Below are 14,933 nucleotides of genomic sequence, written 5' to 3'. Positions count from 1 at the left end.
CACTGGTCTCCCCACTTGCCCTTGCTCCCACACTGTAAGGGATAGTATCCACGGAGGGACTGAGTGGTGGGGTTGGCTGGGCAATTTTGCTGATCTTGCTGGGCTTAGCTGGCAATTTTTCTGGGCTCAGCTAGGACTCACTCACTAGTTGTCTAATCTAGGATGGACTCTGGTGGGATGGCTCATCTTCTCCTGTGTTTCACCCTATAGCAGACTAGCCCAAGCATGTTCTCAGGGCAATTACAGGGGTCTAAGAGGCTTACGTATTTGAAATCATTTGACTAATTAAAAAGATCGTTCTTTCCTAGCAAAGCAAATTCTTCATTAGACTTCCAATTAGTTTTCAGTATGAACATTCAATACAGATACAATATATGATAGAGCTGATGTTTCTGAAGCTCTGGCAATTAATTTTGTCTTTTATGTAATAGGATAAGGTTTATTAATAACATCTTCTAGTTCTTGTACTTAATACAGTTTTATAGACTTTCTGAAGTGATTAAAAGTCTTTATCATTTTGTTCTTGAGCTTGTCAGTTCAATCCACTAGAATTCTTTATTTCCTTTAATTTGTCTCATTGACTCTTTCACTTCCTGTACAATTCTTCTCTTTCTTTTGACAGCCAAGCAGATTTTCAGACAGTCCTGTTTTAGCGGTGCAACCTATCTGTTCAGTTTATCCTTGGGAGATTCAGGAGAAACCTGTTGCAGTTAGTGTTTATCAGCTTTTGTGATATTTACCTAATAGACATGACTTTTAGGATATCAAGGTAGGCATTGAAAGAGTAGACAGGTAATAAAAATAGAGGAATGGTGTCAGGTCTGAACCCCTCTGCCAGGAACTAAACCTCCTTAGACTCCAGGTATTTGATAGAGAAGACATGAGAAGTTGTGGACTTACAAGAGAGTCTTTATTGTAGCCCAAGTAGCCATTGCTAACAAGGAGCCTTTAGACCAAACAGTTCTTCAAAGCAAAGTCCCATACAGTAGCCATACACTGGCTAGGTAACAATACATCTTTCCTACAAAGTAGAGGTAGCCTCCAACATAGGAGCTACATAGGAGCCATCCTTAGAGCTACAGCCACACGAAGCAGCTGCCTCCAAGCCAAGCTAGCTACCTGCTGGTCAGTAACATACTTGAATACTAACTTAGACAAAAGAGGCTTCTTTCCAAATGGTGACCCCACTATTTTGGGTTATAGAAGGGCACTCTTGTGCAGTGTACATACAGTAAGATAGCTGTGTCTTTCCTTTGGCACCGGCGTATAGCAACTTAGTCTTGAACATCCTGATTGGCATTCCCATGCTCAGAGTGGCCTTGAACATCCAGCGCACTCTAGACAGGGCCCCCATAGATGGCAAACTCAGGGGCAGGTAAATGGGATAGTCACTCTGGAATGATGCCTTTATGAGATGAATATTTTTTCCTCAATTTAGAAGCAGCTCTGCCAAATCATTTCATTTCTTCAATAATTTCCAGCATTTTGGATTTCTTGAAGTATACACACTATATCTACATGTTTTTCCTTGACTTGGCCAAATATGATAGCTTATATTTTATTTATTGTCTCATACCCTTCAAACTATTTAAAAATTGATTTGCTTAATAGTGGGAAGAAAAACTTGTGGCATACTTCAGTGTGCATTTTAACACTTGCTAATCCAAGTGAGTTCAGAGAATGTTAATTGCACACCCTAATGGGGGTCTAACACTGCCGAAAATGTTCTGTTCAATTCCTCTTATTTAATCCTCACTGCAGCCTGATCAGAAAGTATTGCTGTCTCCATAATAGAAGAAGGAGATGAAATAGGAGAGATGGAAACCCTGCTTTAAAAATGTTCCGAAGTCCACATGTTAAGCACGAGGCACAGCAGTGGAGCCCTGGCAAACACTGGCAGCGGATGGTTTAGCAGCTCCTTTTAAACAAAAGCCGGACTGTGCCCAAGTTGAGAAGCCAGTGGCTTAAACAGGAGCAAGCTCCGCGAGAAGTGCCGGAGGTCTGGAATGAAAGAACACTGTTCAGTGGGAGCCCCGTGGAAGCGCTCACCATCGCGCCTGGGTTCCCCAGCTGTCTCCGCACGTTCAGGCAGTAATTGCTATCATGGGGCATCGCCCTCTGGATAATGCGCAGCCAAAATACGATGTGCTCAGAAGTAAAATTAAAATTTAATATCTGTACTTTATAAATATGAGTGTTTCATAAATACCAGGCATTAAAACGATTTAGATTGCACGAAGCAGTCTGGGAACAGGAACGGTTTTATCAGATGGGTATCGTAAAGCTCACTGACTGCCAAAGCAACAGTGCCAAAAAGGAATTAGGCACAGACCCCTCAGGGAAGCTTTGGGTAATGCCAACTTGAACTTTTCTTTCTTTCTATCCCCCCAACAAGGCATATTTGGGGAAATCTATGTATGTATCCTATTGTCTAAAGAACTTCAAAGGATGAAAGTGGACCACTGCAGAAACCTCAGAATACTGTCTTAAGAATACTTCAAATATTTCCAAAACACATCAGTATAAAACATCTGCAATGTAAATTAAATATGCCAATTGGGTTGCCAGGGAAGGCAAAGTTTAATATTCCCACATGTCATTACACAGTATCGATGATATGTTGGCTGAATGGGGTATGCACATTTGTGCAGCACAGTATTTTTTTTCCCCAAAATGTAAATCTAGTCTCTGGAGATAGCAATAGCAAGACTGAATAAATTGTCTGAAAAGTAAAATTCACATTTCTTTTTTTTATTGCTAGTTTAAAAGATGGGGGGAGGGAAAGAGCAAGAAAGCTAATTCCTCTAGTAAATGGTATTTTTTCTTATTGAGGTAGTACCCCCAAATTCTTAATAAGCACAGATAGGAAAGAAATGGTTTTTAATTTTGGTATTGATTACTCCCATTCCAGAGCTTTAAGAGGATGCAATGGAAGCTACCTGAGTTTATTTACATGATAAACTCTCTTTTTGACTGTGTTCTAGCTTACCCCATTTTAAAGCTTCATATTTCTAAGACGATTGAATTCTATCTAGGATGTTCAAAACAAAATGAAGCATTTTAATTTTACAACATCAAAGAAGCCATACCGATATTATAAAAGTATTTTAGGGGACTTGGTCACTCACAGCATCCTTGCCCCTGTGGGAGCTGGGAGCAAGGCTAGAATAGTGGAGGCAGCTTCATTCTGGAATCTTTCTCCTACTTTACTCCATTTGGAATTGAGCTTCCGTGGTAATAACCATAAAGAACACTTTTAAGTGTAAAGTTATTTTGGTTAACCTAAAGGACAATTTTTATCCAGTCACTGTCTAGTTCAATTATTCAATAGATTTTGAACTAAAAATATTATTATTGAAAGCAGTAAGGGAAAATTGTCAAGTGTGTATGTCTTTTATATTGGCAATGTAACTAAGGTATCAGCCTCCAAATATTTTGACACTATGCAGAAACCTTCAGGGTAAGGGTCAGCAAGCCGAGTTTCTAGACCCTTCTGCACTGTATCAGCTGTACAACCTTGGAAAAATAATTTTGGCTCTTTGTAACTCTGTTTCTTCACTTTCAAAATAAGAAAGTTTGGTTGGACTAGTTTTCCTGACCTTCGTCACCTCCAGAGGACCTCATTTCAGCAGCTGTCCAGGGACTCCTCGTTAGGAACCTCCAATTAGCTTATGTAGCTAATTTGAGGACAAGAGCCCAATGCCTGCTAGAGGTTAGGCTGAGATCACAGAATTCCCAGTTTCCTTTCAACTCTAACAGTCCATGGTTCTATGACTTATTTGGTGCCTATGCTTCCATCATCACCAACAACAATGAGTTGTGGGGTGCCTATTATTTTACCATATTGGGCTCGGCAAGGAATCTTTATACCAATTAGAAGATTCCTCTTCATTCTGGCTGGGAAGGTGGGTTAGACAGATAAAACTGAGGAAACAGGGTGATGTGCGCTGGGCAGGAATGCTAACCTGAGGCCAGAGTGCTTAGGAAGCCCTTCACAAATGGCACCTGAGAGAGGTTAACAAAAGGAAGAGTGTGGACATTGGGGAAGAGGAGTGATAGGTCTTTCCAGGTGTGATAAATGGAGTTGTCAGAAACGTGGGAGCAGAAATATTCAATGCCTGTCGGGGAATAATGAGTGGGTCAGTATATGGCTGAAAAGAATATTATTATTTACTGAGTCTTTAATCCAAAATTGTGTATAGCAGCTTAGCTGTTATTTTAGCAAATGTGGTAGCTATTATTGCTATAGTTAGCCAGCCTGTGGTACATCAGGCTGTCCAACTGTTTACAATTACTTTTATTAACCCTAGGGAAATTATTGATGTGTCTCGAAATCTAACATTGACACAGTGGAACAATGGATAAATATTTATTGAGTCCATATAGTGTGCAAAGTCTTTATGGGGCATAAAGTTGGATTGGAAAGGATTTTGCCCTAAGGGAGCAGACTAGTTGCTGTTTTAAAATGCCCTCAAGGGAAAAAAAACACAAAATAAAAAGCTAGATTACATAACCTAGCACTTAAAAAATAAACCTTCAAGTAACCTATACCTACAAAAATGGTTTTATTCATGCTCATGATGAGAATGATTCCCTTGACAAACTGATGAGTGAAAACCTCTAGCTCTGGTCCAGGTCATATCTTTTTTTAAAAAAAGTTGTTTTTTTTTTTAAATTGATGAGATTGAGAGAAAGAGAGACTCATTTATTGTTCCATTTATCTATGCATTTAATGGTTGGTTCTTGTATGTGCCCTGACCAGGGATCAAACCCACAACCATGGCCTATTGGGACAAGGATCTAACCAACTGAGCTACCTGTCCAGTTTACTTCTTACTCATATAAGTGCTAAGTCTATTTCCCTTATTTTTTTTCACTCTGCAAATGTCTACCTGGTGTCCCACAAGCATGCCAAACTTTAAGTTCTAATATAATATAGAATCTGTCCCCAATATACCATCTCTCCCAAACAAAATATAACAAAAGCAGAAACCACTTTTATCACAAAAAACAGCCACCAACAAAACTCCAAACCAAACAAATCCAAACTTATCCTTTCTCTGGCAATTCCACCTTGGTGAATGGCAATACCTCCAATAACTTAGTCACCAGGTCAGAAATGTTGGGCCCAGGGAGAAGAGCATGATGAAATGGGGGAGGATTGTATACATGAAGGGGTAGAGATGAAGGACATCATGAGTCCTGGTGATGTATCTGTCTTAGTTGTATTTCAAGAGTACCTGATACCTAGTAATTGCCCAACAAATGTTTGTTATATTAAGTAGAAATTTGTCCCAAGAGTGGAAACAATTGCTTTATCAAAAGAGAGGAATAGCCCTAACCGGTTTGGCTCAGTGGGTAGAGCGTTGGCCTGCGGACTGAAGGGTCCCAGGTTCGATTCCAGTCAAGGGCATGTACCTTGGTTGCGGGCACATCCCCAGTAGGAGATGTGCAGGAGGCAGTTCATCAATGTTTCTCTCTCATCGGTGTTTCTAACTCTCTATCTCTCTCCCTTCCGCTCTGTAAAAAATCGATAAAATATATTTAAAAAGGAGAAACTAAGATGGCGGCATAGATAAACACCGGGAAATAGTCGCCTCCCACAGCAATTGAAAATTATCCCAAAGGACGGAGCAAACATCGTCCAGAACAACAGGAAGGCTGGCTGAGTGTAATTTCTACAACTAGAAGAAAAGAAAAGCACGCTGAGAGCCAGAGGAGCTGCGGAGGCCGAGTGCAGAGGTACGGCGGCGGCGCGCGCAAAGGGGGTGGCACCTGAGGACGCGGCTGTCTTTTTGAATCACAAGCTCCCGACTGCTCTGAACTCCGGTTCTGGGAAGTCTCTGGGGACTCAGGACTCATACGGGGAGAGGCTGCTCGGTCAGGCGGCAGCGGGCGAACTTGAGGGCGGATTTCCCTCAGAGGTGCTTGCAGCCGTTACCGGGACACTGAGACGCGCGACTCCAGGCGCAGAGAATCAGCCATTGCTTCTTTCCCCGCCCTTTTGACTCCCTGAGACCCCGCCCCACCCGGGCTGCGGCAGAGGCTTTTGCATGTGAATGTACCTAACTACAGCCCAGCCAAGCAGACCCGGAACTTCCAAGAGAAGGCCCAAGGCCCCGCAGCGGCTTGCATTGCTTCACAGCTGAACCTCTCCGTGGCTCCGGCTGTGAGGCCTCAGGCAGGGACTGAATTAGCACCTCCTTAGATCCAGGAGCCACTGTACCCAGTGGTCAGAGGAGGACCATTCTCCCACTTCAGACACAGCTGCTTCCCACAGCCAATTGGCCTGGAGGTCAATTCCTCCCAGTGATCCTACATCAACCAAGGCACCAAGAGTGCACCAAGAGTGTCCACCCCAGGAAACTGGGGAGGCTGAGCCACTGGGCCCTACAGGACACCTGGCGCGCAGGGCCACTCTATCAACACAGGGAAGCAGCCAAAATGCGGAGACAAAGAAACAGGTCACAATTGGCAGAAACGGAGGAGGACAGACGACTGGATATAGAGTTCAAGGCCACGTTTATAAGGTTTGTCAAGAATTTTATGGAAACCGCCGATAAATTTAATGAATCCCTCAAGGAGTATAGTGAGACCATGGAGGACATGAAAAAGGACCAACTAGAAATTTAGCATACACTGACTGAAATAAAGAATAATTTACAGAGATCCAACAGCAGACAAGAGGATCCCAAGAATCAAGTCAAAGATTTGAAATACAAAGAAACAAAAAATACCCAACCGAAAAAGAAAAAAGAAAAGAGATTCAAAAAATATGAAGATAGTGTAAGGAGCCTCTGGGACAACTTCAAGCGTACCAACATCAGAATTATAGGGGTACCAGAAGGAGAGAGAGGGCAAGATATTGAAAACCTTTTTGAAGAAATAATGACAGAAAACTTCCCCCACCTGGTAAAAGAAATGGACTTACAAGTCCAGGAAGCGCAGAGAACCCCAAACAAAAGGAATCCAAAGAGGACCACACCAAGACACATCATAATTAAAATGACAAGAGCAAAAGATAAAGAGAGAATCTTAAAAGCAGCAAGAGAAAGACAGTCAGTTACCTACAAGGGAGTACCCATCCGACTGTCAGCTGATTTCTCAACAGAAACCATGCAGGCCAGAAGAGAGTGGCAAGAAATATTCAAAGAGATGAATAGCAAGAACCTGCAACCAAGATTACTTTATCCAGCAAAGCTATCATTCAGAATAGAAGGTCAGATAAAGAGCTTCACGGATAAGAAAAAGCTAAAGGAGTTCGTCACCACCAAACCAGCATTATATGAAATGCTGAAAGGTATTCTTTAAGAAGAGGAAGAAGAAAAAGGAACTCTTACCATTTGCCACAGCATGGATGGAACTGGAGAGCGGATAAATACCACAAGATCTCACTTATTTGTGGAATATAATGAACAACATAAACTGATGAACAAGGACTGATCCAGAGACGGAGAGGCTTTGATTGGACTGTCGGGCCTTGGAGGGAAGGTAGGGGAGGGTGGGGGCAAGGGGGAAGGATCAACCAAAGGACTTATATGCAAGCATATAGGCCTAACCAATGGACACGGACAACGGGGGGGTGAGGGGATGAGCGGGGGAGGGGGGGGGCGGGGTAGAGGGTACACATATGTAATATCTTAATCAATAAAAAAATATAAATATATATATATATATTTAAAAAAAAAGAGAGGAATAAATTAATACTTACCCTTTTGCTTTTTCTGGATAGCATAAAGTTTGGCCTATAGGTTCTTGAGCTGGTACTATTAGTACTTTGATTCAGTTTCAAGGGCTGAATAGACTTCTGGGACTCTTGCTTCAAAATCTAACCAGCATTTGTAATCTGACTTCTGAAGAAAATAGAATTCAGCATTTCAAGCAGCCATTTTACAAAGATACGTTTGAAACACAACTTGTTTGTAAATTGGGGATTCTCTGTATTCTATATGATAAATGCTAAGTGAGTATTTCAGATATGGGACACTGGAAGTGTACTAAAGAGGCCCCCCTGGGAGTGGGGAGGTAGGTGAGGGAACTTTTCAAGGCGGAAGATTTATGCAAAACATTTAAGAATGGGCAGGAGTTTGGAAAGGCAGGGTAGAGGAAGAAGGGCATTCTAAATGAGAGGAGAATGATGAATAGAAACAAGAATTAACAAACAGTACAGGAATGTAGTGAGTAAATGTCTAAGTTGTGTAAAGAAGTAGCAGGGATATGTAGAGAGCATGTCACTGAATGAGCAGAATTTTAGGAAGATTAATCTTGCAGTTATCTGCTGAATGATGTGGAATTGACAAAGACTGGAAATGGGAAGATCAATTAAGAGTCTATTTCCTAAATTCTGGCATGAGAATATGGCTTGAACCAGAATGGTAGTGGATATATAAAGACTATGGAACAAGGTTATAGGAAATGAATGATATTTTATTATTTCAAAGAGCAGTAAGTACATTCTAGACTTTCTGATTTATAACATAAACTACAATGAGATATTACCTAAAGTACATCATTGTAAGGTTTTGTACTATTTTTCTTGAGGGTAGTTTTTGTGTATGTAAAAATCATATTAAATAAAATATAATTATACTGATAGAATTACTGATTGAATTTTTTTGTTATTAAAAAGGCACACTGACACTTCCACTTTTAGAAAAATTTTGGTTTAAATAACTCAAAAAACTCCCTCATTACAAAACACTTGGTAATCAGGTAGAATAAAACGTCCCCATACGCCAGAGTGAAGAGTGGATTGAAAAGCAAAAGAGTGCTGCGGAAGAGGATGAATCGCTGCCCCTGGGAAGGGTCTTGGTCTTGTTAACTTAGCGTCTGGGGTTTATTACCCCATGCAAGAAGATGAGAGGCCTGGACCAGGTAGGACCAGGTAGGGGGCCAGGTAGGACCCCTCCATCATGCTGGAACCCCTGAAAGGCTGTGCCATCAGAGAAAAGGCAAGCTAGCAAACACCTGCCTACCAGCTCAGGGAGGCAACCAGGATCCTGATGTTCTTCACTTGTGCCCTGGGTGGACCAAAATAGTATCCACTTAAAGTTCTAAACTAGGAGCCCTCATATGGATTTGTCATTTGAATTTATACCATCTGAAGGGGTCTAGGAACTCTCCCACAGTGATAAACCAACAATAACAAAAACGTGGTCTATGCTAGGCTGGAGTGCTTGGTAGAAGCAAATGCAAAACCTTTCTGCAGGAATATACACTTAACCTGAGTTGCACATAATTTCCGCAGAAAAAGCTGCACAGGTTAAAATTAGGAAATATGCAAGGAAATAACCTACAATGAATGAAGGTCAGAGCTTCAATTAATGGAAGCATTTGTTTAAATATTAACAAGTATCTGATTTATGCAACTGTAGACTTCAAGAAAGAAACTGAGGACATAAGAAAAGGACAAGTTACTTCCCTGGCTGGTGTTGCTCAGTGTTTAGAGCGTTGGTCCATGCACCGAAGGGTGACGGGTTCGATTCCCAGTGAAGGGCATGTATCTGGTTGCAGGTTTGATCCCAGGTGTGGGAGGCAACCAATTGATGTGCATCTCTCACATCCATGTTTCTTTCTCTCCTTCCCTCCCTCCCATGCTTTCTAAAGAGGCAATGGAAAAAAAATATCCTTGGGTGAAGATTAACAAAAAAATTAATTAACTTAAAAAAAGGGACATTCTTCAATTCTGTATTTGACTTTGAGGGCAGAGAAGAGGCTAAGGGAAATTGGTTTGCAGTGTGCTCTAAAATTTCCAAGTGTGTTCCAAGATACGTCTCATCCTGAGAAATCCTTCTGGAAAAAAGATGGGTTAAGAAAACTTAAGGTTAATTGGTTAAAAAATTGTAGCAATCTGCATACTATCTCTTTTATGGAAATTCATAATTCACAGGAACATATTAATAGCTTTGAAAAGTTCTGCAGTAAAGAAACCTATTTAGCTTTGATTAATCTAGTGTTTTCCAAATTATTTGATCGCCATAACACTTTTTGAACAATACATATTATCACCCTGAAGGAACTAGAATGCTAGGGACCAAGCTTTGGAAACACTAGAATTACCCGCATCTAATGGCATTTGTCAGGCCTCATTGTCTTTGCCACTTCTCCAAAGAGGCCCACTTTATCTCTCTGGATCTTTCTTCTTTCTTGGCCTCTGTGACTTCCCTTATTTGGATGTTTCTCCTATCTCCTCTCTGTGTCCCAACCTAACCGGAGTATTCTCCAAGGTTCAGGCCTCAGCTCACAGTTCTTTCTTTTTCTTTCTTTCTTTTCTTTCTTTCTTTCTTTCTTTCTTTCTTTCTTTCTTTCTTTCTTTCTTTCTTTCTTTCTTTCTTTCTCCTTCCTTCCTTCCTTCCTTCCTTCCTTCCTTCCTTCCTTCCTTCCTTCCTTTCTTTCTTTCTTTCTTTCTTTCTCCCTATAATTCTCTTCTTTTGGGATCACATTCCATCCCCTGGTTTCAATCATCCCCCATATGTGGATTAAAAAAAAAAAAAATCAATCCTGCTATCCCTCCTAGCTCTAGGCATCTCAAAATACCTCCAGAGTACTTTCATTGTATATTCTGCTGCCACCTGAAAATCATGTCTACACTTCTCTTCCTACAACATGCACCCCTTTCTGTGTATATACACCAACAATAACCAGCTAAAGTCCATGAAGTTAGAGAAAACCACATTTAACAACAATAAAGGTGATTAAATACCCAGGAATAAGCTTAATAAGAAATGTGTAAAACCTAGATGTGAAAAATCAAAACACTCCTGAAAGCCAAAAATGGAGGTTTGAACAAATAGAACGACATCCTCTGTTCTTGGATAGGATGAGTCAACATTGTAAAGATGTCAGTGCTCCTTAAATGGATTTATAGATTTAATGCCAATCCTGTAAAAATACCAGCAAGCTTTTTTTTTTTTATGGAGCTGTACAAGTTGATATTAAAGTTTATGTAGAAAAGTAAACATGCAAGAATAGCCAGGATAACATTCAAAATTACAAGAAAAGATATCGAAGAAGATAAACTACTTCATGTAAAAAGGAAGGAGAGTTTAAGAAAATAAACATCTGCTCATTTGTGCTTAAGAAATGCAGGAGGGACAAAGCAGAGAGAAGGGGGTTGGTTACCGACAGGGAGTGGATGGGAGTGAGTAGTAAGGCTGGGTAGTAGGAATCAGGGAGGAGTCACACTTCTCTGGGTATGTCTTTCTACATTGTTTTGACTCTGAGGACCATGATAATGCTTTACACGCTCCTCACCCCCCAAATGAATAATTAAAGTCAGCCAGGACTTGGAAGGAACCTCAAATGGGACATAAAGAGTAATACATGAACCTAAGTATATTAAATGAATAACATAATCACATGAAATGGGGAGGGAAGAAAAGAACTAACCTAACTACTTTGGAAAACAGTTTATTGACTATACATTGTAAAGCTAAAGCCAAAAATCCTGCATAGAAATATTGTATTCCATTTAGTAAATTTGTTTCTCATGGGGATACGGGTTTGCAATTTTGTACCTTCTTTATGCATATACTGTGATTGAACAAATACGAAAATATATTGTGGATAATGAAAGCCAGGTTTCTCACTGTCAGAGAAAGAAGTTACCAGGCTAGAACGAATTCTGTGATGTTGGGTTAAAATGGAAATTATCAGTATAAATTCATGGTTTTATATATGTATATGCACATATACATACACACATGTATACACACAAATGAATAGTTGTAGAAATAAATATAGATGTGTGTGTGTGCAGGTGTTACCTATACACAAACATTTCCTACCTTTGTCCACTGGAAGCATCCAGATCTTGCTTTCTAAATACCATGCTTCACCAAAAGAAACCAGGGTTCCTTGGAAAACGGTTGATTCCATGGCTGGAACAGGGAAAATACAAAATGATCCTGGAACATTTTCTAGTGCTAGAAAATAAGGAGGTGCTCAGATAATTATAGGGGCACTTGAAAAGATACAGGAAACAACTTGGAAAATGTACCAATACCAAATCTGGGGACATTTGAGTAATAAAATTAACAATAATAGTTTTGGATTATAACCAATAGAATAAAATTCATACTGATACAAATAAGTAATTGAATAAATAAATAAAAGGGAGAAGGCATAGCTTTTCCTTGCAGTAGGATCCTAATTAATAAATGTAGGAGGAATGATAAAAATAGAAAATCACCATTAGGTAAACACCAAATTAATAATTGCCACAGGCAAGAGCCATCAATGGATATTAAAATTAGTGGACAAAAATATGATTAGAAAGAAGATTTTGTATAGTGTCAACGTACCTTCCACAATGTACTTATTAATTACAAAAATTCAGTATGGAAGCCTGGACAGGAAAAAGGAAGTGAGTGGGAAAACTGGAGAAACGAGTAGAAGGTCTAGAGATTAGTTAATTGTACCACATCAATGTTAATTTCTTGGTTTCAGTAATTTTATTTTTACATTTATAAATATGCATACATTTTATAAATACAAATGCATTACATTTGCAAATACAATGTTGTATTTACACAAAATACAAATTATATTTTACTATTAGTGATTAGCATTAGATAAAAATGAGTGAAGAGTATATGGGAACTCTTAATTTTTTGCCACTTTTCTGTAAGTCTAACAATCAACACAAAATTTAAAAACAAATTAAATAGGACAAACCTTCGGCTATCAGGAGTGTATGCTTTAAAACTCAAGAACTTAAATTTTAAAAATACAGGGAAAGTCATGATATTAACTTTAATTTTAAGCCTGTTATAGTGCCTTTTAATCCACCTTCCACTTTCCTTAATATGTTTTCTTGCTAGAACATGATCTGGCAGGGGTGGTGAGCTTAACATGTTTTCTAGTATGCATTCTTTTTCTAAAAGCCTTATGTCTTGCTGTAATAAACGTATACTTCAACATGAAAATGGGCATAAAAAAAGGTGAGAGATACACTTTTAGGTCATCATAAGAAAAAAATATAAGCAACTTACATGATCTTTAAACTGTTATTAGATAGCCAGGAAATTTTATTATTATTATTTTGAAATTTATTCTCTTAGGTAACATCTTTGTTCACTCTGTCTTCATCTCATTTTAAGATATTGCGATTCTTGCCCTAGCCAGTGGTCAGCAAACTGCGGCTCATGAGCCACATGCAGCTCTTTGGCCCCTTGAGTGTGGCTCTTCCACAAAATACCACGTACGGGCGCGCATGTACAATGCGATTGAAACTTCGTGGCCCATGCGCAGAAGTTGGTATTTTGTGGGAGAGCCACACTCAAGGGGCCAAAGAGCCGCATGTGGCTCACGAGCCGCAGTTTGCTGACCACTGCCTAGCCGGTTTGGTTCAGTGGATAGAACATCGGCCTGAGGATTGAAGAGTCCCAGGTTCAATTCCAGTCAAGGGCATGTACCTTGATTGCAGGCACATCCCCAGTAGTGGGTGTGCAGGAGGCAGCTGATCGATGTTTCTCTCTCATCGATGTTTCTAACTCTCTATCCCTCTCCCTTCCTCTCTGTAAAAAATCAATAAAATATATTTTAAAAAAAGAGTTATATAGTATCTAGATGAAAGTAAAAACAATTCTCATGGACAGAAGCACGCTGCACCTCTGAGAGATTGTGAGGTTGTTCATTACCCCTTTTAATGCTAACATATTTGATGACCTGTTGGGTTACTAAAGGTGTACACCAGCCCAAGGAGTTATTTTCTCATACATCTAAATTTAGGAAAGGCATTTGGTATCCTGGCAAAGGCATTTCGCTTACACTGAAGGGTTGTGGTAACTATGGCAACACAGCAACTTGAAACATTTCTTAGGTAAGATTGTCTATGACTTTAAATAGGTTTGGACACTCATAGTCCTTATTACCCTGTGTTGAAATGGCTTGTTTGCTTGTCCACCTTCTCAATTGGATCCATCTCCTGAGATGGATTATAATTCAGAGTGGACACTGAATTTTGTTCACCATATCGCCATGATCTTGCTGAGGGCTCAGCTTTACAATTTGGGGTTCAATAATTATCTGATGATTGACTGACTGAAAAAATCTCATGCTCTGATATAGATTCTAATTTGGACAGAAGGCGAAGGAAAACATGGTGGCCATGTCATTTGGCATAAGCTTCTCGATGTGACTTTACATCAGAGGTGGCCTATTTCCTCATCATGGGACCCTTTCCTCAAAATGGCTCCAAGTGCGCAGGTCCTGACAAATTTCGGCTTAGGCCCATCCCTTTCCCAGTTGTTTGGGTGACACGTGTTGCAGACACTCTTGCTTCAGGCTCCTTAATCACCATTACCAATTCTTTGGCTTTGTTTACGGGTGAACAATGAGAGCTCAGGAATAGTGTAAAACCAATGCCAAACCATTATCAAAAGCAAGCGTGTCTGCAACCAGTCTACAAAGTTGGCCAGTTTCTCCTTGTTTAACACATCATTCCGTATTAAGCAGTAGAAGTTGCCCAATGATATGTGTCTTGCCCATCTGTACACAGTCTTAAATAAGGACATACAATCAAATAATAACTTTTGGATATTGTTCTGTCTGCACATTTTCTGTCATTATTACTGTCAGAATGACTCTCTGCTATGGAACATGAAGCTGATTTAAGATAGGTTCTCAGCAGTACAATTAAAAGTTAATGAGACCAATATTATATAAGGCCTGGATGTAGTAAACAGGCCAGAGCACTTCTCATAACAGTCACTATTAATTAATTAATTAATTAATTAATTAATTTATAGAAGTAGGGAGGAGGGACAGAGGGAGAGAAAGTGTCATAAAAATATTACAGTTTAGAATTTATTATATCATGGTTTTATAAATAGTTAATTTTGAATCTTAGCCCAAATTTTTCTCTTGCAGGCATTTTTTAAAAAAGAAAGTATTTACATTTAAAATATTAACATTTTGTCAGAGAAAAATGA

Source organism: Myotis nattereri (assembly GCF_964212035.1).
Source record: "Myotis nattereri genome assembly, chromosome: 7".
Lineage (NCBI taxonomy): Eukaryota > Metazoa > Chordata > Mammalia > Chiroptera > Vespertilionidae > Myotis > Myotis nattereri.
The sequence above is the reverse complement of the archived record's forward strand: the minus strand, read 5'-3'. Positions refer to the sequence as shown.